The following is an 11,944-nucleotide window of genomic DNA, read 5'->3' as shown; positions in this document are numbered from 1 at the left end:
TAGGCCTGACCTACAGGTCCTACCTAAGGGCACAACATTAAGGACTTAAAGATTTCAAGGAAGATTCCGACTGACTCGCCATGAGTCACTCGGTAGAGCATCCACTCGGAGATTTACTCTATCCACTCGACAGAAGACTTCCACTCGGAAGAATATGTAGCGAGTCGACCGTAGAAGTTCAGAAGTCACTCCAGAGAGGCCAAAGGGCAGGCATTCGGTTGGTCATCATAAGTAATATTTATTACGTACGTTATCAGTAAGGCACACCTTTTTCTTCATTAATCGAACGCTTGGTTGCATGGGCCTTGATGAGGGGTAGCGCACTCTATATAAGCCGCCCCTCCCCTGTGGAACAAGGGTTCGCACCCCTTGTAACACACACTCCACACAACAAGAGCTCCTGAGCACTGAGACATAGGGTTGTTACCTCCACGAAAGGGGCCTGAACTCATACATCGTGTGTACAAGCTTGTTGTATGTAGGACTCTGTCCTCTCCTTCCGTACCCCTCAGCTCTACTGTCAAGTTCATTCCCACGACAGTTGGCGCCCACCGTGGGGCAGGCATCTAAGCAGCTTTCGACAAGTTTGCGATTTTCATTCTCCGTCATGTCTTCCGACAGCGATTCGTTCTTGGGCCGCGAGATCCGTCTCGGCGCGCTCGTCTTCATTGTCGATGACTCGGCATGGCTTCAGGAGGCGCCTCTTGACGTTGAGGCGCTCCCGATCCGCGGGGCAACGCACTTCCATGCAAGTTCATGCGGCGCTATTCTTCGGCAACCATTGACCCCAGTGTCGACTGTTCGCCCCGCTGCTCATCGCCACAAGGGATCCGGTCGCTCGCGACTCCAGCAATGGGTGAAACACGCAGTGGCTGGACATGCATCGTCTCCGCAGATTGCCGCAATCGAGCCCGTCGAATCACTTCGCGGCGCGTTCGACTCGGCGAACCTGCAGCGGAGGTCTTCATGGCGGGTTCTATGAAGAGCCCGCCTGGGTTCGGTCGCGTCGGACGCGAGGCTGGAGAGCCGTCGAGTGGACACGCCCGCCAACGTCCTCCAGTTTCCAGTCGGCGTCAGCAACAACTATTTCCGAGTGGGCCATAGAACAATGTCTAGGTATTCCGTACTCTGGTTCTAAATGTTGCAGCTGCCGCTAAGATAGCAGATTCTATTTAGCCGTCAAACTTAGAGGCTGGCACAGGCTTAGAACAGATTCATACATTGCTTCAAGCGGCGCAGCAGCAAAACTCAGTTGTATCACACACGCTCAATAGATTGCACAGTAATTCACCCAGAGCAGATACAGTTCGTTCAGTTTATAGTCCAGGGTCACCTCAGCATCGCAGAGGCGGGGGTTATCGAGATGATCAGCACAGAGATCAGGGGTGAAATCAGTTTGCTCCCCGTTACCATCGTGATGACCACCGTCGGGTGCATTCTCCTCCGCGGAGTGGTACGTATGTGTCCCAACAATACGACGATAGACGCTCGTTCAGTGATGAGCAGAGTCCTGGGTTTGATGCGAGGAATGTACTCGCGCAGAGGCGAATTGACAAGGGCAGAGCTCACACAGATGGTTTTGACAGAGATCGTCCGAGTGGAAGCGGCACTGTGGTCTCCGGTCCCGAGTGTTTCAGTAGGGCAATTTGCTCTGCTGATATTCCCCCCAACTTCAGGTTGGCGGCTGGAATAAGTAAATTTTTAGGAGAATCTAAGCCTGAAACATGGCTCGATGACTACCGAATGGAATGCAGATTGGCGGAGGTAACGACAATGTTGCCATGAAACATTTGTCTCTGATGTTGGATGGTTCGGCCAGGGCGTGGCTGAATCAGTTGGCCCCTTCTAGCATATATTGTTGGGAGGATCTCGCCCGAGTGTTCATCAAAACATTCGAGGGCACCTGCAAGTGCCCTGCTGGTTTGACCAAGTTGCAGCATTGCGTGCAAAAGCCGAGTGAGTCCTTGAGAGAATATATCCAACGTTGGACCACCCTTCATCACACGGTGGAAAACGTTTTTAAGCACCAGGCAGTCTGCGCTTTCAAGGCTAGTGTCAGGTACACAGAATTATATCTGAAGTTTGGTCGGACAAGTGACATGTCCATGAGCAAGATGATGGAGATTGCCGCCCGGTACGCCAATGGTGAAGAAGAAGATCGCCTCCGCAGCGGTAAAGGGAAAGCATTCGACAATGACGCTGGTGGCAATTCCAATCGGAAACAAAAATGCAAGGCTGATGGTTCCGCTCCGGCAAAAGCGGCCGCCCTGGCGGCACAAGGAAATTTCAAGGGAAAGCCCAAAGGGCAATTTCCTCCCAAAAAGTCGAAGAATCAGTCAGATGACCTAGATTTACCGTGTGCAATCCACACGAAGAAAGATGAAGACGACAATCTGATATTGCCCAAACACACTACTCGTTAGTGCAGACTATTGATCCAACAGTTCAAAGATAATCTGTCTAGTGAGAAGACTCCTGAGAAGGAGGATGAAGAAGATAAAGAAGACTTCCATAGGTCAATGCTACTCTGATGATTTTTGCTAATGTAGAGAGCAAAAGTCGGTTGAAGGTCATAAACAGAGAGGTCAACATGGCAGTCCCGACCACCCCATCATACCTCAAGTGGTCTCAGACTCCCATGATGTTTGATCAGCCGGATCACCTTGCTCACCTTGCTACCCCTGGTCGACAAGATTTGGTGGTAGACCCAGTTGTGGGAGGCGTTCGCCTTCGCAAGGTTTTGATGGATGGAGGGAGTGGTTTGAATATTCTGTATGCAGATACCCTTAAGGGAATGGGCATTCTGATGTCCCGACTGAGTGAAAGCAATATGCAACTCAATGGGGTCATCCCTGGGAAAAAGGCCAGGTCGCTCGGCCAGATTGCGCTGGATGTGGTATTTGACACACACAAGAACTTTCGCAAGGAGAAGCTAACGTTCAAAGTTGTGGACTTTCAGAGTGCCTACCATGCCATCCTTGATCGCCCATCTTATGCACGTTTCATGGCACGCACATGTTAAGTATATCTGAAGATGAAGATGCCAGGGCCCAAGGGCGTCATCACTGTCACAGGCAATCGGCACAGAGCTGAAGAGTGCTTACAACAAGGCTCCAAGATCGCTGATGAGCAGATGGTTGTGGTTGAGTTGGAGGAATATTGGAAGACCACTTAGCATGCCGACCTGATGCGCTCCAAGAAGCCCGCTTCTGAGTCTGCTTTTCAGTCGGCAGGTGAAGTCAAAAAAGTGAACATCCACCCGACAGATCCTGATGCTGCCCGGACCAACATCTCAACAACACTCGACAGCAAATAGGAAGCCGAGCTCATCCAGTTCCTCCATGAGAACTGGGACATCTTTGCATGGAAGTGTGTTGACATGTCGGGTGTGTTGGGGAATGTTGCATGGGAAACAAAAAAATTCCTACGCACACGAAGACCTATCATGGTGATGTCCATCTACGAGAGGAGTTAGATCCACATACCCTTGTAGATCGCTAAGCGGGAAGCGTTAAGAAACGCGGTTGATGTAGTGGTACAACTTCGTAATTCAAATCATCTTCGTCCCATGATCCGTCCCACGATCCGTTCCGATCTAGTGCCAAACGGACGACACCTCCGCGTTCAGCACACGAACAACTCGATGACGATCTCGGCCTTCTTGATTCAGCAAGAGAGACGGAGAAGTCGATGAGTTCTCCGGCAGCGTGCCGGCGCGCCGGTGTTGGTGATGATCTATTCCTGCAGGACTCCGCCCGAGCTCCGCACAAATCTAATCTAGAGGAAGAACTATAAGGTGTAGGTTTGAGTTGCACGTGGCAAAGTTATATCTCAAATAGCCGTAAACCTCAAGTATATATAGGAGGAGCCAAGGGGTGGGGCAAGCCCTTAGAGCACCGGCCAAGAAGGCCTCCTTGGGTCGGCCGACTTGGGGAAGGGAGGAGTCCTTCTCCAATCCCACTTGGATTAGGACTCCTTCCTTATTTTCCCACCTCTTTTGGATTTTCCACTTTTTCCTCATGGGCTTTCCTTGGATGACTTTGTCAGCCCATTATACCTTACTGTGCATCCAATAAACCCCCGTGGACCCCTTGGGCCGTGGTGGGCCCACATAGTGGGCCCCCGGAACCCATTCGTCACTCCCGGTACACTGTCAGCAATGCTCGAAAACTTTTCGGAATCCAAACACCAACTTCCTATATATCAATCTTCGTTTCCAGACCATTTCGGAAACCCGCGTGACGTCTGTGATCTCATGTGAGACTCCGAACAACCTTTGGTAATCAACACATATAACTCAACTAAACTAAAACGTCACCGAACCTTAAGTGTGCAGACCCTGCGGGTTCGAGAACTATGTAGATATGACCCGAGACACTCCCCGGTCAATATCCAATAGCGGGACCTGGATGTCCATATTGTATCCAACATATTCTACGAAGATCTTATCGGTTGAACCTTTGTCCCAAGGATTCATATAATCCCGTATAACATTCCCTTTGTCCTTCGGTATGTTACTTGCCCGAGATTTCATCGTGGGTATCCCTATACCTATTTTAATCTCGTTACCGACAAGTATATTTACTCGTTCCGTAACACAAGATCCCATGACTTACACTTGAGTCACATTTCTTGCAAGGCTTGTATATGATGTTGTATTACCGAGTGGGTCCCGAGATACCTCTCCGTCACACGGAGTGCCAAATCCCAGTCTTGATCCATGCTAACTCAACGGACACCTTCGAAGATACCTGTAGAGCACCTTTATAGTCATCCAGTAACATTGTGACGTTTTATACACACAAGGTATTCCTCCGGTGTTAGTGAGTTACATGATCTCATGGTCATAGGAATGAATACTTGACACGCAGAAAACAATAGCAACAAAATGACACGATCACATGGTACGTTCATAGTTTGGGTCTAGTCCATCACATGATTCTCCTAATGATGTGATCCCATTATCAAGCGACAACACTTGTCTATGGTCAGGAAACCTTCTTTGATCAACAAGCTAGTCAACTAGAGGCTTACTAGGGACAGTGTTTTGTCTATGTATCCACACATGTACTTGAGTTTCCAATCAATACAATTATAGCATGGATAATAAACAATTATCACGAACAAAGAAATATAATAATAACTAATTTATTATTGCCTCTAGGACATATTTCCAACAGTCTCCCACTTGCACTAGAGTCAATAATCTAGTTCACATCATTATGTGATTATAACGAATCCAACACCCATATAGTTCTGGGGTTTGATCACGTCTTGCTTGTGAGAGAGGTTTTAGTCAACGGGTTTGTACCTTTAAGATTTAAGTGTGATTTACAAATCTCTATGTCATCATGTAGGTGCTGCTACCAATGTGCCATTTGGAAATTTTCCAAATGACTGCTCCACTATACGAATCCGTTTTACTACTCAGAGTTATTCGGATTAGTGTCAAAGCATGCATCAATGTAACCCTTTACGACGAACTCTTTAATCACCTCCATAATCGAGAAAGAATCCTTAGTCCATTAGTTACTAAGGATAACTTTGACCGTTGTTCAGTGATTCAATCCTGGATCACTCTTTGTACCCCTTGACAGACTCATGGCAAGGCACACATCAGGTGCAATACACAGCATGGCATACTTTAGAGCCTACGGCTAAGGCATAGGGGACGACCTTCGTCCTTTCTCTTTCTTCTGTCGTGGTCGGGCTTTGAGTCTTACTCAAATTCACACCTTACAACACAGCCAAGACCTCCTTCTTTGATGATCTACTTTGAACTCCTTCAAAAACCTGTCAAGGCATGTATTTCATTGAAAGTTCTATTAAGCGTTTTGATCTATCTTTATAGATCTTGATGCTCAATGTTCAAGTAGCTCTATCTAGGTTTTCCTTTTAAAAACTCCTTTCAAACAACCCTTTATGCTTTACAGAAATTCTACATTACTTCTAATCAACAATATGTCAACCACATATACTTATCAGAAATTCTATAGTGCTCCCACTCACTTCTTTGGAAATACAAGTTTCTCATAAACCTTGTATAAACCCAAGAGCTTTGATCATGTCATCAAAGCGTATATTCCAACTCCGAGATGCTTGCACCAGTCCATAGAAGGATCGCTGGAGCTTGCATACTTGTTAGCATCCTTAGGATCGACAAAACCTTTTGGTTGTATCACATACAACCTTTCCTCAAGGAAACCGTCGAGGAAACAATGTTTTGACATCCTATGTGCAATATTTCACAAACAATGCAACAACTACTAACATAATTCCAACAGATTTTAGCATTGCTACGAGTGAGAAAGTCTCATCATAGTTAACTCTTTGAACTTGTGAGAAACATCTTTGCGATAAGTCGAGCTTTTCTTAATGGTGTCTTTTCACCATCACCGACTGTCTTCCTTTTAAAGATCCATCTTTACTTAATAGTCTTACGACCATCAAGTAGTTCTTCTAAAGTGTACACTTTGTTTTCATACATGGATCCTCTCTTGGATTTCATGGCCTCTAGCCATTTGCCGGAATCCGGGCCCACCATTGCTTCTCCATAGCTCGTAGGTTCATTGTTGTTCAACAACATGACCTCCAAGACAGGGTTACCGTACCATTCTGTAGTAGTACGCGACCTTGACGACCTACGAGGTTTGTAGTAACTTGATCTGAAGTTTAATGATCACCATCATCAGTTTCCACTTCAATTGGTGTAGGCACCACAGGAACAACTTCTTGCGCCCTGCTACACACTGGTTGAAGTGATGGTTCAACAACCTCATCAAGTTCCACCACCCTCCCACTCAATTCTTTCGAGAGAAACCTTTCCTCGAGAAAGGACCCGTTTCTAGAAACAAACACTTTGCTTCTGGATCTGAGATAGGAGATGTACCCAACTGTTTTGGATATCCTTTGAAGATGCATTTATCCGCTTTGGGTTCGAGCTTATCAGACTGAAACTTTTTCACATAAGCGTCGTAGCCCCAAACTTTCAAGTAACGACAGCTCAGGTTTCTCCAAACCATAGTTCATACTGTGTCATCTCAACAGAAATACGGGCTGCCCTATTTAAAGTGAATGCGGTTTTCTCTAATGCATAACCCATAAACGATAGTGGTAATTTGATAAGAAAAATCATAGTATGTGCTATATCCAATAGGGCGCGGCTATGACGTTCAGACACACCATCACACTATTGTGTTCTTAGGTGGCATGAATTGTGAAACAATTTCCACATTGTCTTAACCGTGTACCAAAACTCGCAACTCAGATATTCATCTCTATGATCATATCGTAGACAGTTTATCCTCTTGTCACGATGATCTTCACTCTGAAATAGCTTTGAACTTTTCAATATTTCAGACTTGTGATTCATCAACTAAATACTCCTCTATCTACTCAAATCATCAGTGAAGTAAGAACATAACGATATCCACTGCGTGCCTCAGCACTCATTGGACTGCACACATAAAAAATGTATTACTTCCAACAAGTTACTTTCTTGTTCCATGTGGTATGATTTTCATGTCTCAAGTGATTCAAAAATCAAGCGAGTCCAAACGATCCATCTGCATGGAGTTTCTTCATGCGTTTGTACCAACAGGTATGGTTTGCATGTCTCAAACGTTTCAAAAATGAGTGAGTATAAAGATCCATCAGCATGGAGCTTCTTCATGCATTTTACACCAACATGACTCAAGTGGCAGTGCCACAAGTAAGTGGTACTATCATTATTACATTGTTTCTTTTGGTATCAATATTATGAACATGTGTAGCACTACGATCGAGATCCAATAAACCATTGAAGGTAATTATTCAAGTAAATAGAGTAACCATTATTCTCTTTAAATGAATAATCATATTGCAATAAACACGATCCAATCATGTTCATGCTCAACGCAAACACCAAATAACAATTATTTAGGTTTAACTCCAATCCCGATGGTAGAGGGAGCGTGCGATGTTTTATCACATCAACCTTGGAAATACTTCCAACACGTATCATCACCTTGCTTTTAGCTAGTCTCCGTTTATTCCGTAGCTTTTATTTCGAGTTACTAATCACTTAGCAACCGAATTGGTATCTAATACCCTCGTGCTACTAGGAGTACTAGTAAAGTACACATCAATATCATGTATATCAAATATACTTCTGTCGACTTTGCCAGCCTTCTCATCTACCAAGTATCTAGGGTAGTTCCACCTGAGTGTCCGTTTTCCTCATAAGAGAAGCACTTAGTTTCAGGTTTTGGTTCAACCCTGGGTTTCTTCACTAGAGCAGCAACCGGTTTGCCGTTTCATGAAGTATCCCTTCTAGCCCTTGCCCTTCTTGAAACTAGTGGTTTTACTAATGATCAACAATTGATGCTCCTACTTGATTTCTACTTTCGCAGTGTCAAACATTGTGAATCGCTCAAGGATCATCATATCTATCCTTGACATGTTATAGTTCATCACTAAGCTCTAGCAGCTTGGTGGCAGTGACTTTGGAGAACCATCACTATCTCATCTGGAAGATTAACTCCCACTTTGATTCAAGCGACTGTTGCACTCAGACAATCTGAGCACATGCTCAATGATTGAGCTTTTATCCTTTTACTTTGTAGAAAAAGAATCTTGTCGGAGGTCACATACCTCTCAACAAGGGCACGAGCATGAAATCCTAATTTCATCTCTAAGAACATCTTATATGTTCCGCGACGTTAAAAAAAGTCTTAAGTGCCTCAATTCTAAGTTGTTAAGTATTACGCACTGAACTATCACGTAGTCATCAAAACGTGTATGTCAGATGTTCGCAACATCCACAGATGACGCTCGAGGTGCAGCACACCGAGCGGTGCATTAAGGACATAAGCCTTCTGCGCAGCAATGAGGACAATCCTCAATTCATGGACTCAGTCCGCAAAGTTGCTACTATCATCTTTCAACTAATTTTTCTCTAGGAACATACAAAAAACAGTAGAGCTATAGCGCAAGCTACAACATAATTCGCAAAGACCTTTTGACTATGTTCATGATAATTAGAGTTTAACTAATCAAATTACTAATAAACTCCCACTAAAAAAGTACATATCTCTAGTCATTTGAGTGGTACATGATCCAAATCCACTATCTCAAGTCCGATCATCACGTGAGTTGAGAATAGTTTCAGTGGTAAGCATCTCTATGCTAATCATATCAACTATACGATTCATGCTCGACCTTTCGGTCTCTTGTGTTCCGAGGCCATGTCTGCACATGCTAGGCTCGTCAAGTTTAACCCGAGTGTTCCGTGTGTGCAACTGTTTTGCACCCGTTGTATGTGAGCGTTGAGTCTATCACACCCGATCATCACGTGGTGTCTCGAAACGACGAACTGTCGCAGCGGTACACAGTCGGGGAGAACACAATTTCCTCTTGAATTTTTAGTGAGAGATCACCTTATAATGCTACCGTTGTTCCAAGCAAAATAAGGTGCATAAAAGGATTAACATCACATGCAATTCATAAGTGACATTATATGGCCATGATCTTGTGCTTCTTGATCTCCATCACCAAAGCACCAGCATGTTCTTCTTGTCACCGGCGCCACACCATGATCTCCATCATCGTGTCGCCATCGAGGTTGTCGTGCCATCTATGCTATTACTACTAAAGCTATGACCTAGCAATATAGTAAACGCATCCGCAAACACGAACTTAGTTTAAAGACAACCCTATGGCTCCTGCCGGTTGTCGTAGCATCGACGTCCAAGTCGATATTAACTATTACAACATGATCATCTCATACATCCAATATATCACATCATGTCTTCAGCCATATCACATCACAAGCATACCCTGCAAAAACAAGTTAGACGTCCTCTAATTTGTTGTTGCATGTTTTACGTGGCTGCTATGGGTATCTAGTATGATCGCATCTTACTTACGCAAAAACCACAACGGAGATGTGCAAATTGCTATTTAACCTCTCTCCAAGGACCGCCTCGGTCAAAATCAATTCAACTAAAGTTGAAGAAACAGGCACCCGCCAGTCATCTTTATGCAACGAGTTGCATGTTAGTCGATGAAACCAGTCTCTCGTAAGCGTACGAGTAATATCGGTCCAGGCCGCTTCAATCCAACAATACCGCTAAATCGAGAAAATACTAAGGAGGGCAGCAAATCGAACATCAACACCCACAAAAACTTTTGTGTTCTACTCGAGATAACATCTACGCATGAACCTAGCTCATGATGCCACTGTTGGGGAACATTGCATGGGAAACAAAAATTTCCTACGCACACGAAGACCTATCATGGTGATGTCCATCTACGAGAGGAGATTAGATCCACATACCCTTGTAGATTGCTCAGCGGGAAGCGTTAAGAAATGCGGTTGATGTAGTGGTACAGCTTCGTGATTCAAATCACCGTCGTCCCACGATCCGTTACGATCTAGTGCCGAACGGACGACACCTCCGCGTTCAACAAACGTACAGCTCGACGACGATCTCAACCTTCTTGATCGAGCAACAAAGACGGAGAAGTAGATGAGTTCTCCGGTAGCGTGACGGCGCGCCGGTGTTGGTGATGATCTATTCTTGCAGGGCTCCGCCCGAGCTTCGCACAAATCTAATCTAGAGGAAGAACTATGAGGTGTAGGTTTGAGTTGCACGTGGCAAAGTTATATCTCAAATAGCCCTAAATCTCAAGTATATATAGGAGGAGCCAAGGGTTGGGGGCAAGCCCTTAGGGCGCCGGCCAAGAAGGCCTCCTTGGGTCGGCCGACTTGGGGAAAGGAGGAGTCCTTCTCCAATCCCACTTGGATTAGGACTCCTTCCTTATTTTCCCACCTCTTTTGGAGTTTCCACTTTTTCCTCATGGGTTTTCCTTGGATGACTTTGTCAGACCATTATACCTTATTGTGCATCCAATAAACCCCCGTGGACCCCTTGGGCCGTGGTGGGCCCACATAGTGGGCCCCCAGAACCCATTCGTCACTCCCGGTACACTGTCGGCAATGCTCGAAAACTTTTCGGAATCCAAACACCAACTTCCTATATATCAATCTTCGTTTCCGGACCATTTCGGAAACCCTCGTGATGTCCGTGATCTCATCCGAGACTCCGAACAACCTTTGGTCACCAACACATATAACTTAACTAAACTAAAATGTCACCGAACCTTAAGTGTGCAGACTCTGCGGGTTCGAGAACTATGTAGATATGACCCGAGACACTCCCCGGTAAATATCCAATAGCGGGACCTGGATGTCCATATTGTATCCTACATATTCTACGAAGATCTTATCGGTTGAACCTTTGTGCCAAGGATTCATATAACCCCGTATAACATTCCCTTTCTCCTTCAGTATGTTACTTGCCCGAGATTTCATCGTCGGTATCCCTATACCTATTTTAATCTCGTTCCCGACAAGTATATTTACTCGTTCCGTAACACAAGACCCCGTGACTTACACTTGAGTCACATTGCTTGCAAGGCTTGTATGTGATGTTGTATTACCGAGTGGGTCCCGAGATACCTCTCCGTCACACGGAGTGCCAAATCCCAGTCTTGATCCATGCTAACTCAACGGACACCTTCGGAGATACCTGTAGAGCACCTTTATAGTCACCTAGTAACGTTGTGACATTTGATACACACAAGGTATTCCTCCGGTGTGAGTGAGTTACATGATCTCATGGTCATAGGAATGAATACTTGACACGCAGAAACCAATATCAACGAAATGACACGATCACATGCTATGTTCATGGTTTGGGTCTTGTCCATCACATATTCTCCTAATGATGTGATCCCGTTATCAAGCGACAACACTTGTCTATGGTCAGGAAACCTTGACCATGTTTGATCAACGAGCTAGTCAACTAGAGGCTTACTAGGGACAGTGTTTTGTGTATGTATCCACACATGTATTTGAGTTTCCAATCAATACAATTATAGCATGGATAATAAACGATTATCA

The sequence above is a fragment of the Hordeum vulgare genome, chromosome 5H (genome assembly GCF_904849725.1).
Source record: "Hordeum vulgare subsp. vulgare chromosome 5H, MorexV3_pseudomolecules_assembly, whole genome shotgun sequence".
In the NCBI taxonomy this organism is placed as follows: Eukaryota; Viridiplantae; Streptophyta; class Magnoliopsida; order Poales; family Poaceae; genus Hordeum; species Hordeum vulgare.
Note: the sequence above shows the minus strand (reverse complement) of the source record.